A 15,003-nucleotide genomic window follows, 5' to 3' on the forward strand; every position below is an offset into this window, starting at 1 on the left:
CACTCAAGCACCTTATTTGTCTAACACTTTATTCTTTATGTATTTTCATAAACATTTTTTAGTTTTGTTCTTGAGATAACTGGATGATGTGAGTCAAATCCCCCTCCATTTTGCATTTGGATATTAGATCTGAGTGTGTGAGTCCAAGGTCATAGTGTCCAGGGCTACTCCACAGAAACAGAAAAGTCAGCAGCCCTGGCTAGTGGAAGCTGGGGTCATGGAGGAAATAGAGCCTCTGCAGAAGCCTGCCTACAGTAGGCGGGGTATGGAAGGTGCCCTGGCATCTCCCAACCTCACATTCTCCTGTCTCCTGCAGAGGCCTCCCACTAGCTGGGTTCAAAAGCCACCTGATGTAGGAGCCTGAGGAAGTTTCCACAGGCTTCCATGCAGCTGGAAAGTGAACTTGGATATGAGGGCAATGTGGTAGATTATATCAAAGTTAAAGGCATTCACCCTTCAAGAGAATTTTACTTTTTTCCCCTTTGGCTTTATGCCGGGGTGTACTGATTTGCTTTATCCTCTGAAATGTGAGCAAAAATGGAGTGTGCCACTCCGGAGCAGAAGCCTGAGGAGCCAAAGCATGGTCACCAATCTCCCTTTCCAGTGAGACTGTCAGTCTCCTAGGGCTCTTTCAACTGGGATCCTAAAATGGATGTTGAGCAGAATTAGTCCATGATGGCATAATAGTGTGCATGAAAAATAAACCTTTGTTTTTATCATCCATTGGGACTTGGGTGGAGTTTGGTACAACAGCATAGCTTAGTCCAAGCTGACTGATAGAAAATAGGCCTAAGACTCTGTCATCCAGTTACACTTCTCATTCTCTTACCAAGCACTATTAGACTGTGGGAATGCAAAGATGAGTAAGACCCAGTTTTTGCCCTTGACTTCCTCAGTCTCCTGGAGGAGATGGGAATATACTTAAAACTGCACATAACTGTTGAAATTAATAACTCAATTATAAGTGAGGGAATACAGAAGTAGTGACTTTCTTGGCTAGCCAGCTAGACCAAGTAAGGGCTAATACTTGAGCTGAGTGATGCAAGGAAGAGGGAACCCAAACCAAGGGAATGATACGTAGGCAGAAGTATGAGCATCTATGCCTTGAGGAAGCCAGAAAGGTATGAGGCAGTACTGCTGAGATAAAGATAAGATCAGCTGTATTGGGAAGTTGTGTGGCCTGGTCTTAACTTTGTTTGCAGTAGATAGTAGACTATGCCAGAAAGTGACTCATCACAATTACTTGATAAAATTGTACTACAGGTCTGAACTAAGATGTGGTAGAGCTCAATAAAGAGGGAAGCTGGATTATAACAGGAGTAAAGAAGAGTTAAATGTCTCCAGGGGAGCAACAATGAAATGGGGCTGAGTATAAGGCTGTGGGGAGGGGCAGATGCTGTGAAGACTGCCTTGTACTGTTTTTTTCTCAAAGGAGAGTCCCTGTTGCTCAGCTCTGAACAGTTTGCACCACGTTGGACTTACTGACCCAATGCTGCCCAATGATTCAATTTGTTAAGCCAGAAATTGATGTTTTCATGTAAAATCTTACTTTTACATATTTACAATTTAAATTAAAAAAAAATTCCACGGGTCAAGTAGCACATTAAGTCAATTTGGGACTTCTGGCTTAGAGATGCATGGGAGGTTAGGAATGAGGATCTTAGTGGCTAGATAGATGTGTATGAAGTAAGGAGGTATGATTTGGGTTTTGTTTGTTTGTTTGTTTTTTAAGATTTTGTTTATTTGACAGAGATCACAAGTAGGCAGAGAGGCAGGCAGAGAGAGAGGAGGAAGCAGGCTCCCTGCCGAGCAGAGAGCCCAATGCGGAACTCTATCCCAGGACCCCGAGATCATGACCTGAGCCAAAGGCAGAGGCTTAACCCACTGAGCCACCCAGGCATCCCAGGAGATATGATTTGTAAAGGCAAAAGTATGAAGGTGAAGATTTTCTAACTAGATTAACAAAAAAAAAAAAGTGTGTAGTTTTATAGAATTCTGCTCTGTCAGAGAACACCACCTATTCCAATGAATCGATGTTTATTTTTACCCCTTGAGTTCCACTGAATTCTTTTTCCCTTATTCTTTGCAGCCAGTGAATATTCAAGCATCCAATAATCGTGTGTGTATGTGTGTATATATGTATATGTATATACACTATGTGTGTGTAATAGAATTATATGTGTGTGTGTGTGTGTGTATAAGCATGCATATATGATAGAAGGTGCTAAAATTTATTGAGGGTTTGCTCTGTGGTTCCAGGCAATAGGCCAAGCATTGTATACCACCTACAAGTAATGAAGCCGAGGTTCAGACAAATGAGGTTATTTGTCAAGACCACTCATGCAGTAAGTGGAAGATGAAGACTTCAGCTCTACTCCACTTACTACTCAGCTGTTTTTCCTCATTCCAACTCTCACTGCCCAAAGACACCAAGGGACCATATTAAGGGCTCTGCAACCAAGGCACCTTTGGCTTTGGGCAGGAATTCCAGGAGTCAGGGTGGAGAGCCCGGCCGCTTGGAGGTGGCTAGGACTTGAGTTGTGTTGAGTCTCTAGTGGCCAGCTTTTTTCCTTGCCAGAATTCTATGTATTCTTTAACAAGTCTAGAAGGCCTCCCATGGAAAGATTAGATTTCATAGTCCATCAGGAGTTGACACTTTGCATTTCCCCATTTCAGTGCCGGAGAAAAGAAAAAAGGTTTCCTGAGAAGGAAAAATCAGCAATAAAAAATGAATAGATCATCTTTAAATCAGGACAGATCAGCCACTCCTGTGGCAGGAATGGCCCACCTACACTGACCACTCTAGATCCACTATGTCATAGACATCAACCATCCTGGATACACTTAAGCCACATCAGACTACTCGACATGTTGGTCCCCAGACATACCAACTATCCTGGACACCGATTATATACACCCACCACATTATGGAAACATTTTGTCAGTGTGACAGGGTCAGAGAAGAGGGTGCAGGCTAGAATTGCTTAGAAACTTGAATGAACCATCTATGTGTTATCTATATAAAAACCTAGGCATTTTTCCTATTTGAAGCCCCACCCCCCAAAAAACCAAACAGCCCAATAATCTAATGCTCATGAAAGTCTCACCTAAAAATTTATAAATGTTGGCATTTGAGGTTAGGTAGCTAAACTCGTTGAAGATAAATGGCAGATGTCTAAACCTTAATCTTTATACACACCTTACAAAAACCAGAGACCAAGGACAGCAAATAAAGCTACAATTAACTCACCACACAACACAATTATATCTACTACATAACAGGAAATAGAAGACTGCAAACTCCTATTTCATTTGAGTGGGAAAATACATACCTGAAATCAGTAGCACCAGCAGTGGAGCCCGTGTGGAAGTGGAGAGGTAGGCAGGAAATATTTGGGGAAAGTAATGAAAGGGCACGGCTTCTGGGAAACAACAAAGGAAATTGAAAGGAGGTGGCACCTCTTAGAGATCTGGTGATGAAGAGGGAAGAATAAAGAAGTTGATGGAAATTTGGGGTTCTACAGAAATAAGAGTTTCATGAAAGCTAACATACTAAACTCTCCTTAACACTCCTCCCCTGCCCCCCAAAGATGCTCCTTATTAAAGAAATTGCATTTCACTGTACCAACTGAAGAAGGCACTCTTAAACTAAGAAAACTGGTAAGCCACTCAACTCCTTCAGTCCCGTCTGTAGAAACACCGGATACAGGAAAATCTGAAGTCTTAAAAATCAAGAAAAGAAGGCTGGGGTGCCTGGGTGACTCAGTGGGTTGGGCCTTGGCCTTTGGCTCAGGTCATGGTCTCAGGGTCCTGGGATAGAGCCCAGCATCGGGCTCTCTGCTCAGCAGGGAGCCTGCTTCCCCCTTTCTCTCTGCCTGCCTCTCTGCCTACTTGTGATCTCTCTCTGTCAAATAAATAAATAAATAAATAAATAAAATCTTTAAAAAAGAAAAAAGAAGGCAGACAACATCCACACAAAGTAACTTTTAAAAGGAATAGATTAAAACTTCTTCAGCCTATGAAAATACTTGAGACCCAAACTTGAGGCAGAAAAAAACCACCACAACTCTCCAATATGAGTCAAATATGGTCAGACAATAACAGACATGAAAAAACACCACAAATCAGAAATTCACAAGTGCAGAAAAAAAGTGGGCACAAAACAAAAGTTTGTGGAATAAGAATTGCCTGAACACAAAAAAGTGAGGGAAAAGATAATGGTCCCCCCAATTAAGACTAAACTGCAAGGTACACAAAAAAGAAATGATTAAACAAAGCATGAAAAGGAGACCTAGGAACATGAAATGAAAATTTGCCAGAGAATTAAAATAAAAAGTAAAAAGCTCAGAAAATAATAGCTTTAGAAGACAAAGAAGATCTAACACACCTATAACTGAATTATGTAAGAAAAAAAAAACCCATAAAACCAATGTTTAAAGCTATAATCTTACAAAAACTTACAAAAGACAAACCCTGAATCTACATATGAAAAACATACACTGTGGAGCTGTGAGAACTGACTCAATATAGTGAACTTTAAGACATTCTACTATATCTAGGAAAACACCTCTCAGCCTCTGGACAAAAAGACCAAGTGATTCAAATACAAAGCAAAACAACAATGGAGCCACATTGTCAAGGAAAGAAATTGTGAACTACAGGTATTATATCCAGGCAAGCTGACTTTCAATTATCAAGCAAATGTGGCACAAAATGTTTATAGTTGCTGCCACTGGGTGAAAGGGACCAAGGGTAGTATTCTTTTAACTTTTCTGTAGACAGAAATTTTTCTAAATACTAAGTTGGGGGAAATCTCAAGTTTAAAAAAGTATTGACTAATTATTGATCTCTCAATTCCTTTCTCCAGCTTCTGGCAACAACTTTTATACATTCTATCCATGGATTTGCCAATTCTGGACATCTCATATAAATGGAATCATATAAGTGGACTTTTGTGATTGGCTTTTTCACTTAATATAATGTTTTCAAGGTTCATCCATTTTGTAGCATAGATCAATACCTCATTCCTTTTTGTAGCTGAGTAGTATTGTATTGTGTGGATATACAACATTGTGTTTATTCATTCATCAACTGATGAACACTTGTGTTTTTCCACTTTTTGGCCATTATGAATAATGCTGCATGAACATTTGTGTATAAGTTTTTGTGGACACATATATTCTTAATTCTCTTGAATATATAGCTAAGAGTCAACTTACTGGGTCATATGGTAGCCCTATGTTTAACTTTTTGAGGAACAGCCAAACTATTTCCCAAAGGGGTTTCACTACTTTACATTCCCACCAGCAATGAATGTGAGTTCCAGTTTTTTTACATCTTTGTCAACACTTGTTGTTGTGTCCTTTTGATTATAGCCATCCTTGTGGATGTGAAGTGGTATCCGGTTGTGATTTTGATTTACATTTTCCTAGTGATGTCAAGCATCTTTTCATATTTCATTATTGGTCATTTACATATCTTTTTTGGAGAAATATCTATTTAAATCCTTTGTCCATTTAAAAACTGGGTTATCTTTTTATTGTTGTGTTTTAAGAGTTTTTTTTTATATACTGTATACTAGACTCTTTTCAGATCTAAAATTTGCAGTATTTTCTCCCATTCTGTAGGTCTTTCACTTTTTTAAAAAAAAGATTTTATTTATTTATTTGACAGGCAGTGACCACAAGTAGGCAGAGAGGCAGACAGAGAGAGAGGTGGAAGCAGGCTCCCCGCCAAGCAGAGAGCCCCAATGTGGGGCTCGATCCCAGAACCCTGGTGTCATGACCTGAGCCAAAGGCAGAGGCTTTAACCCACTGAGCCACCCAGGTGCCCTGGTTTTTCACTTTTGAAATACAAAAGTTTTTAATTTTTTAAAAAGATTTTATTTATTAGAGAGAGAGAAAGAGAGTATGAGCAGGGGAAGAGGCAGAGGGAGAGGAGAAGCAGACTTCCACTGAACAGGTTGCCCAACACAGAGTTCCATCCCAGGACCTTGAGATCATTACCTGAGCTGATGTCAGATGCTTAACTGACTGATCCACCCAGGTGCCCCCCAGTTTTTTTGTTTTGATGAAGTCCAATTTACCTACTTTTTCTTTTGTTGTATTTTTGGTATCATATTTAAGAAACCATTACTTAATCCATAGTCACAAAGACTTACATTTATATTGTCTTACTAGAATTTTGTAGTTCTTATGTTTAGGTCCTTGATCTAATTTGAGTTAATTTTTGTATATGGTGTGAGGTAGGAGGTCCAGTAATTCTTTGCATGATATACAGATGTCCCAGCACGTTTAGTTGGAATGACTATTCTTTCTCCACTGAGTTGTCTTCATTATTTGGTTGAAAATCAACTGGACATACATACATACATAGTTTATTTCTGGGTTCTTAATTCTGTATCATTGATCTATACATCTATCCTTATACTAGTACTGCACAGTCTTGATTACTGTAGCTTTGTCATACCTTTTGAAATAGAAAATGTGAGTTCTCCAAATCTGTTACCTTTCAAGAATGTTTTTACTCTTCTGGGTCCCTTGCATTTCCAGATGTATTTTATATTTTATTTTATTTATTTTTATTTTAGTGTACTGCATTTTTATAGATTTATTTATTTATTAGAGAGAGAAAACAGGGGAAGAGGGGCAGAGGGGGAGGAAGAGGAAGAGAGAAAATCTCAAGCAGGCTCCAATGCCCAGCATGGAGCCCGATCTAGGGCTCTGTCCCGAGACTCTGAAATCATGACCTGAGCCAAAGTCAAGAGTTGGGAGCTCAACCAACTGAGCCACCCAGGCACCTCTCCACGTGTATTTTATTTTATTTTATTTTATTTTTTAAAGATTTTATTTATTTATTTGACAGACAGAGATCACAAGTAGGCAGAGAGGCAAGCAGAGAGAGAGAGAGAGGAGGAAGCAGGCTCCCTGCTAAGCAGAGAGCCCAATATGGGACTCAATCCGAGGACCCTAAGACCATGACCTGAGCTGAAAGTAGAGGCTTAACCCTCTGAGCCACCTAGGTACCCCTCCATGTGTATTTCAGAATCAGCTTGTCCTTGTCAATTTTTGCAAAAAAGACAGGTGGGATTTTTGATAGGGTTTGTGGTTTGATGTGTAGATACATTTGGGGAATATTGCCATCTTAACAATATATAGTCTTCCAATCCATGAACATGTGATGTGTTTCTATTTAATTTTTCTTCAATTTCTTTCAGTGATATTTTGTGATTTTTTAAAAAGGTTGTTTATTTTGAGAGAGAAGTGAGCGAGCATGAGTGAGGGGAGGGGTAGAGGGAGAGAGAGAAAATCTCAAGCAGACTCCTCACTGAGCTTAGAGCCTGATGCAGGGCTCAATCTCATGACCCTGAGATCATGACCTGAGCCCAAATCAAGAGTGGGATGCTCAATTGACCAAGATATCCAGGTGCCCTGATATTTTGTGATTTTTACTGTATAAGTCTTATACACTTTTAAAATTTTTATTCCTCAGTATTTTGTTCTTTTGATGCAATTGTAAATGGAACTGTTTCCTTAATATTTTCAGATTGTTCATTGCTAGTGTGTAGACATACAATTGATTTTTATATATTGATTTTGTATCCTGATACCTTGCTGAAATTCTTATTTAACTCTAATAATTATTCATTCTTATCCTCAAGTTAACCCAGATTTGTCAAGTAGGATTGACTTCAAGTTGTCCTTGATTCTTTTTGATATGGCTTTGTCAGTGTTTGAACACTGACTTGATTCTTGGCATATGATCTCAGAGACCTCTTGGAATTTCCCTTCTAAGACCTGGTATTAGCCATTTCTCTGCAGAGCTCTAGTTTCCTTTGGTGGGGTATGATATTTAGAAACCACAAAGATCTTGGTACCAGGTGTGCTCATGGTTATTCTAGTGACATTAGATAGAATTAAGAAATATATATATTTTTTTCTGCTTTTTATTTTTTTAAATTTTTATATTGAGGTATAATTAGCATACAATGCTATATTGGTGTAGGTGTACAGTATAATGATTCAACAGTTCTGTACATTACTCAGTGCTCATCATAATAAGTGTACTCTTAATCCCTTTTATTTACTTCACCCATGCCTCCAGCCATCTCCCCTCTGGCAACCACCAGTTTGTTCTCTGTATTTAAGAGTCTGGTTTTTTTGTCTTTTTTCTTTGCTCATATGTTTGTTTCTTAGGTTCCGCATATGAGTGAAATCACATGGTATCTATCTCTCTCCATCTGAGTTATTTCACTTAGCATTATACACTGTAGTAAATGGCAAGATCTTTTCTTTTTTCATGGCTGAGGAATATTCCTCTGTGTGTGTGTGTGTGTGCGTGTGTGTTCATCAATAACATATCGAAGGACACTTGGGTTGCTTCCATATATTGGCTATTGTAAGTAATGCTGCAGTAAACATAGGAGTGCACATATCTTTTCAAATTAATGTTTTTGTTTTCTTCAGGTAAGTATCCAGTAGTGGAATTACTGGATCATATGGTAATTCCATTTTTAATTTTTTGAGGAACCTCCATTTCCACAGTGGCTGCACCAGTTTGCATTCCTACCAACAGTGCACAAGGATTCCTTTTTCTCCACATACTCCCAACACTTGTTTTTTCTTGTGTTGTTAATTTTAGCCATTCTGACAGGCGTGAGGTGATATCTCATTGTGGGTTTGATATGCATTTCCTGATGATGAGTGATGTTGAGCATCTTTTCATGTGTGTGCTGGCCAACTCTATGTTTTCTTTGGAAAAATGTCTATTCAGGACCTCTGCCTAATTTTAATTTAATTATTTAGGGTTTTGCTGTTAATTTGTGTAAGTTCTTTATATAGTTTGGATATTAACCCCTCATTAGATAACATCATATGCAAGTATCTTCTCCCATATAGGCTTTTTGTTTTGTTGATGGGTTTCTTCACTGTTCAAAAGCTTATTATTTTGGTGTGGTCCCAACAGTTTGATTTTGCTTTTGTTTCCCTGCCTCAGGAAACCTAACTAGGAGAATGTTTTGTTTTAAGATTACTTATTTATTTATTTGACAGAGGGAGTAAAAGTGGGGGAGAGGTAGAAGCAGGCTCCCTACAGGAAGCCTGGGGTGGGCCTCTTTCCCAGGACTCTGACATCATGACCTGAGGCACAGGCAGACACTTAACTGACTGAGTGACCCAGGTGCCCTAGAAAAATGTTTCTATGAAACAAAAAAAAAGTTTCTATGGCCAATGAAAAGAAATTACTGCCTATGTTTTCATCAGGAGTTTTATGGTTTCAGGTCCCACATTTAAGTCTTTGATCCATTATGAAATTTTTTATTGTTTATGGTATTAAAAAGTCATCCAGTTTCATTCTTTTGCAAAAACTACTAAGCACTAGGTGTGCTTATTGTTATTGTTATGACATGTTAAGAAACATATATATGTTTAAATTATGTTTTAACATATTTAACATTTATTTTATTTTATATTTATTTATATAACATTTATTATATATAACATTTAACATATGTTAAAATATGTTTAAATTAATATAAATTAAATATATATTAAATACATTTAAGTTATAAGTTAATACTGCTAGTTCTAATTTAAACTTAAGCATTACAAAATTTTTCCATTCTCTTTTTTTTTTTTTTTTCCATTCTCTTTTTTATTTCATATCTTTCTTCTTATAGTGAAAATAGGGGTTTTTATTGATGATATATTTACTTATTTGCTTTATCCAGCTGCTACTCCTAATGTTATGTAAATCAACCCATAGTTTTTTTCAGAAGCTAAGATGTTTTTCTTTTTAAAAAATTGCCAGTTAAATAGTGTGCTTGGTGATCTAGTTGATTTTTTTTTTTAAAGATTTTATTTATTTATTTGACAGACAGAGATTACAAGTAGGCAGAGAGGCAGGCAGAGAGAAGGAAGCAGGCTCCCCACTGAGCAGAGAGCCCGATGTGGGGTTCGATCCCAGGACACTGGGATCATGACCTGAGCTGAAGGCAGAGGCCTTAACCCACTGAGCCACCCAGGCGCTCCAATCTAGTTGATTTTTTAAAAAATTCTATTTATTTGGCAGAGAGAGATCAAAAGCAGTCAGAGAGGCAGGCAGAGGGAGGGGGAAGCAGGCTCCCTGCTGAGCAGAGAGCCCGATGCTGGACTTGCTGGGATCATGACCTGAGCTGAAGGCAGGGGTTTTAACCCACGGAACCACCCAGGCACCCCGTGATCTAGTTGATTTATATTCTAGTGTCAGCTCCTTATCTTCTTGACTATGGGTACCAATCAGCTGACTGGCAGTTGGCTATTGATTTTTATATGCCAGTTTTATATTCTACTATGTTAAGGAATTCATTATTTCTTTGTTTTAGCATTGATTCTCATGGGCCTTATGCTTATAATAATCTGCACATAGTTCTATGCATTTTCCATTTCTTAATTCTAATTATTTTCTCTTGTCTGACTGAATTGACTAATATTTTCAACACACTAATAGTAGTTAAATAGTAGTGGGGATAATGGCACCCTTACCTTGTTCCTGACTTTAGAAGGAATGCCTCTCATGTTTCTTCATTACATAGAAATTCTTAAATTTCCTATTTCAGAAGCTGACTATATCTCTTCCATTGATTTTTTTTTTTCCTAAGAAGTTTTAATGACATGACTATATTATATCCCACTGACTTCTGTGTTGGTTTTTTTTTTTTTTTTAAGATTTTATTTATTTATTTGACAGAGAGAGAAACAGCGAGAGAGGGAACACAAGCAGGGGGAGTGGAGAGAGGGAAGCAGACTTCCTGCCAAGCAGGGAGCCCCACACGGTGCTCCATTCCCGGACCCTGTGATCATGACCCAAGCCGAAGGCAGATGCTCAACAACCGAGCCACACAGACACCCCTGATTTCTGTTTTTATCTTTAGTATTTGTTCCTTGTGCTTTCTTTTGAGTCAGCTTGGCTTTTTCTAGCCTTTTGAGTTGAGAATTTAATTCATTTATATTCATTGCATCATTTTATGTGAATTTAAGACTGTGAAATTTCATGTGATTATTATATATCACAAATCTCAAATGTAACATTTTTCTTTAGAACAGCCTTAGAGATTCTTCAGTTTCGTTTTGTGTAGTTTTTTTACACAAAGGCAGTTTCATAAATTTCTATGTGAAAGGGTTTTTGATTTTTAAAATTTTGATATTTCTAGCATTATTCCATTGTGGTAAAAATGTTTTTTTTTTTGTATTATTTCTATGTTTTGGAACTTTTAAAAAAATGTATTTATTTATTTGACAGAGAGATAGAGATTGCAAGTAGGCAGAGCAGGAGGTAGAGAGAGAGGGGGGAAAGCAGGCTCCCTGCTGAGCAGAGAACCTGCTGTGGGGCTCAATCCTAGGACTCTGAGATCATGACCTGAGCAGAAGGCAGAGGCTTAACCCACTGAGCCACACAGGCACCACTATGTTTTGGAACTTTTGAACTTTTTGTCAAGTTTTGTGACTTTTCCATGAATACTTGAAAAGAAGGTGTGTTTTCTATTATTACACATCTGCATTTAAGTTTGTCTGTTAGAAGTCTGTACTTCTCAAACTCCCCTAAGATGGGATATGCCAGTTAGCCAAAACTGGAAAAAGGAAGAAAATTTCATATTTTACAATTATCCTTAAGGGTTTTTCTGTTTTATGCTCTGTCGCTTATCCCTTGGTTATATATTTTTTCTGGCGCCAAAAAGACAGTTCAAAGAAGGATGTGAAATTTTGTTTTTGTTTTTAAATTTTAAAAAATTATAGAAATGATAGGTGCTTAGTAAAGAAAAATGGGGTGTGGTATAAATTAATAACAGTCCCATTGCCCGAGTATAGCCATTGTTGATAGTTTGGTAATGTCATTCCAATTTTTTTTCACCTGTGTGTACATTTTCCTTACATATAATTATAGTAAAAATTTTTTTTTAAGATTTTATTTATTTAGGGGTGCCTGGGTGGCTCAGTGGGTTAAAGCTTCTGCCTTCAGCTCAGGTCATGATCCCAGGGTCCTGGGATTGAGCCCTGCATCAGGCTCTCTGTTCAGTGGGGAGCCTTGCTTCCCCCTCTCTATCTGCCTGCCTCTCTGTCTGCTTGTGATCTCTGTCTGTCAAATAAATAAATAAAAAAGATTTTATTTATTTATTTGACAGAGAGAGGCCACTAGTAGGCAGAGAGGCTGGCAGAGACAGAGACGGAAGCAGGCTCCCTGCCAAGCAGAGAGCCCAATGTGGGGCTTGATCCCAGGACCCTGAGATCATGACTTGAGCCGAAGACAGAGGCTTAAACCACTGAGCCACCCAGGTGCCCTATAATAATAATTATTATGGATTTATATTCTTTTTTCTTGTTGGCATTACAGGAAAATAATTTCCATATATTAACATATTCTCTTCCTAAATACTGTTTTTAGTAGTTCACATGTGGACATTATCTATTCTTTTATAATTGGATTTTTAACTTTTTTGCTAAGTAAAAATCTGTTCTTCTAATTTATGAACATTACAAATTGATATATAACATTCACATAGTACAGAAAAATAAAAAAATAGTGCCTTTAATTCTTTCATCTAGAGGGTAGTCTTGACTAGTATCATGGTTCCCAGTTTTCTGGGTATCGCCCTACTTAACATAAATGCAACCACAGTTTACTAATCTACAACCTCTTTTTTTTTTTTTTAAACTCAGCAATGCTGTTCACAGTGACATTGACAACAAAAACCCTCCAATCTTATTTTACACCAAAAAATGACCTTGTGTAAGATGAAAGTTTTTTTTTGTTTCAAATTTCTATTGTGAAAATCTTCAAACATATGTACTGGTAGAGAGAGAGAATGGGTCAGTGCGTGCCATGTGAGCCAGCATGCATCTTCAACACTCATCAACTCTTGGGCCATCTTATTTAATTTATATCCTCACCCATTTCCCCACTCTCAGATTATCTGCCGTAATTCACTGAACTCCAGGCTCAATGATGATTCAGAACTTCATGAAGTCATGCACATTTTTCAAGGCCCTTTGCAATCTGGTTCTGACTAACTTTCCAGTTGCTTCTCTTGCCACATCCCCAGTGAGCCCTACACTCAAGCTATTTCAAAGTAAGTTAAGGCCACATCATTCTTCAAACGTGCCTTGCTCTTTTGGGCCTCTGTGTCTCTGTATATGCTATTCCATTTTCCTGAAATGTTTCTTCTTCTCTTCTCTGGGTGTCAAACCTTTCTTTACCTCTCATGGTCCAGCTCACATCACCTTATCCATCAGGCTTCTTTAAACTCCTCCTCTGGGGTGCCTGTGTGGCTCAGTTGGTTAAGCGACTGCCTTTGGCTCAGGTCATGATCCTGGAGTCCCAGGACTGAGTCCTGCACAGGGCTCCCTGCTCAGTGGGGGGTCTGCTTCTCCCTTTGACCCTCTCCCTTCTCATCCTCTTTCTCTGAAGTAAATAAATAAAATAATAAAAAAAAAAAAAACTCCTCCTCTGAATATTCCTGAACCACTTTGTACTACTTCTACTTTTGCCCTTATCACATTGCACATTCTCAAGCAGGGTGGGGGCCAGCCTGCCACAGGGCCTGATAGGAGGGAAAAACTTGGTAAACAGAGTCCGTTGAAAATTTTGAAAAGTATGCTTTCTAAAAAATTTTTAAATTTTTATTTATCTTTTTTTAAAATTTTTATTTACCCATCCACCAAAGAGAGAGAGAGAGAGCACAAGCAGGCAGAGTGGCAGGCAGAGGCCAAGAGAGAAGCAGGCTCCCTGCTGAGCAAGGAACCCAATGCTGGACTTGATCCCAGGACCACAGGATCACGACCTAAGCCAAAGGCAGGGCCCAACCAACTGAGCCACCCAGGCATCCGAAAAATATGCTTTAAATAGACATAAACATTTAAATCTATAATAGTATTAAGAGAAAATAGAAAAGACTTAGTTTTATAATACTGAAGTGTAAAGCCATTCATAATTAAGACATTTATAAAATAAAAGATGAAGAGCCTTGACTGTAATAAAGACTTAAATTTTATGTACAGGAAAATACTCTAAACAATTAAAAGAAGGTATGCCTGGGTGGCACAGTGAGTTAAGCATCTGGCTCTTGGTTTTGGAATTGTGAGATCGAGCCTGATGTCAGGCTCCATGCTCAGTGTGGGGTCTGCTTAGGATTCTCTCTCCTTCTCCCTCTGCCCTTCCCACTCATGTGTGCGCGCGCTCTCCCTCTCTCAAATAAATAAATATTAAAGAATTAAAAGAGAAGTGATTAATGTGAAGGAAAATTTTACAGTATATATAATAGAATATTGATATCCTACTGTATAAAGAGCTCCTACAAATCAGTAAGAGAGAAACTCAATAGAAAAATTGTTGAGGGGCACCTGGGTGGCTCAGTGGGTTGAACCTCTGCCTTTGGTTCGGGTCATGATCCCAGGGTACTGGGATCGAGCCCTGCATCGGGGGTCTCTGCTCAGCAGGGAACCTGCTTCTTTACCTCTCTGCCTCTCTGCTCGCTTGTGATCTCTGTCTGTCAAATAAATAAATAAAATCTTTTTAAAAAATGGTTGAAAGATATGAACAAATAATACACAAAAGAAACACAAATGGTAAACAAACATATGAAAGCTGTTTAAACCTCTCTCACCATGGCAGTCACAAAAGAGCCAGGGTGTTTGAATTGGAGAGTTATGGCAAGGAAGGAATTTGATTAATATTTCTAGATATTTTCTTGTGATTTTTTTACTTGTACTTAATTCATATGTGGAAATGTAGAATAAAGGTCTGGAAAAGTATATGTTAAGTAGTTAACAGTGGTCGCTTCTGGGGAAGGCTGTGGAATGTGCGGAGCTTCAACCCTGCCATGTGCCTGGAAGGAGACAGCTTGATACTTGTGAACCCCATTAATGACTCTACACAACTCCAAACTAGAGGTTTGGAAAAACTGACATGTACAAAACAGATTCCTCCTGGGGTGCCTGGGTGGCTCAGTGGGTTAAGCATCCAACTCTTGAT

The 15,003-nt window shown here is 38.4% G+C and overlaps 1 long non-coding RNA gene across 1 annotated transcript in view; it reads right to left on the reverse strand.

Moving 5' to 3' along the window:
* Window positions 1-15,003, reverse strand: part of LOC309842896 — a 47,492-nt gene that overhangs the window by 17,086 nt on the left and 15,403 nt on the right. Inside the window, exon 4 of the long non-coding RNA XR_014299839.1 lies at window positions 3,333-3,470. This is a non-coding gene — a long non-coding RNA (uncharacterized lncRNA). The remainder of the gene's footprint in view (window positions 1-3,332; window positions 3,471-15,003) is intronic.

Source organism: Mustela nivalis (genome assembly GCF_964662115.1).
Source record: "Mustela nivalis genome assembly, chromosome: 10".
Taxonomy (NCBI): Eukaryota; Metazoa; Chordata; class Mammalia; order Carnivora; family Mustelidae; genus Mustela; species Mustela nivalis.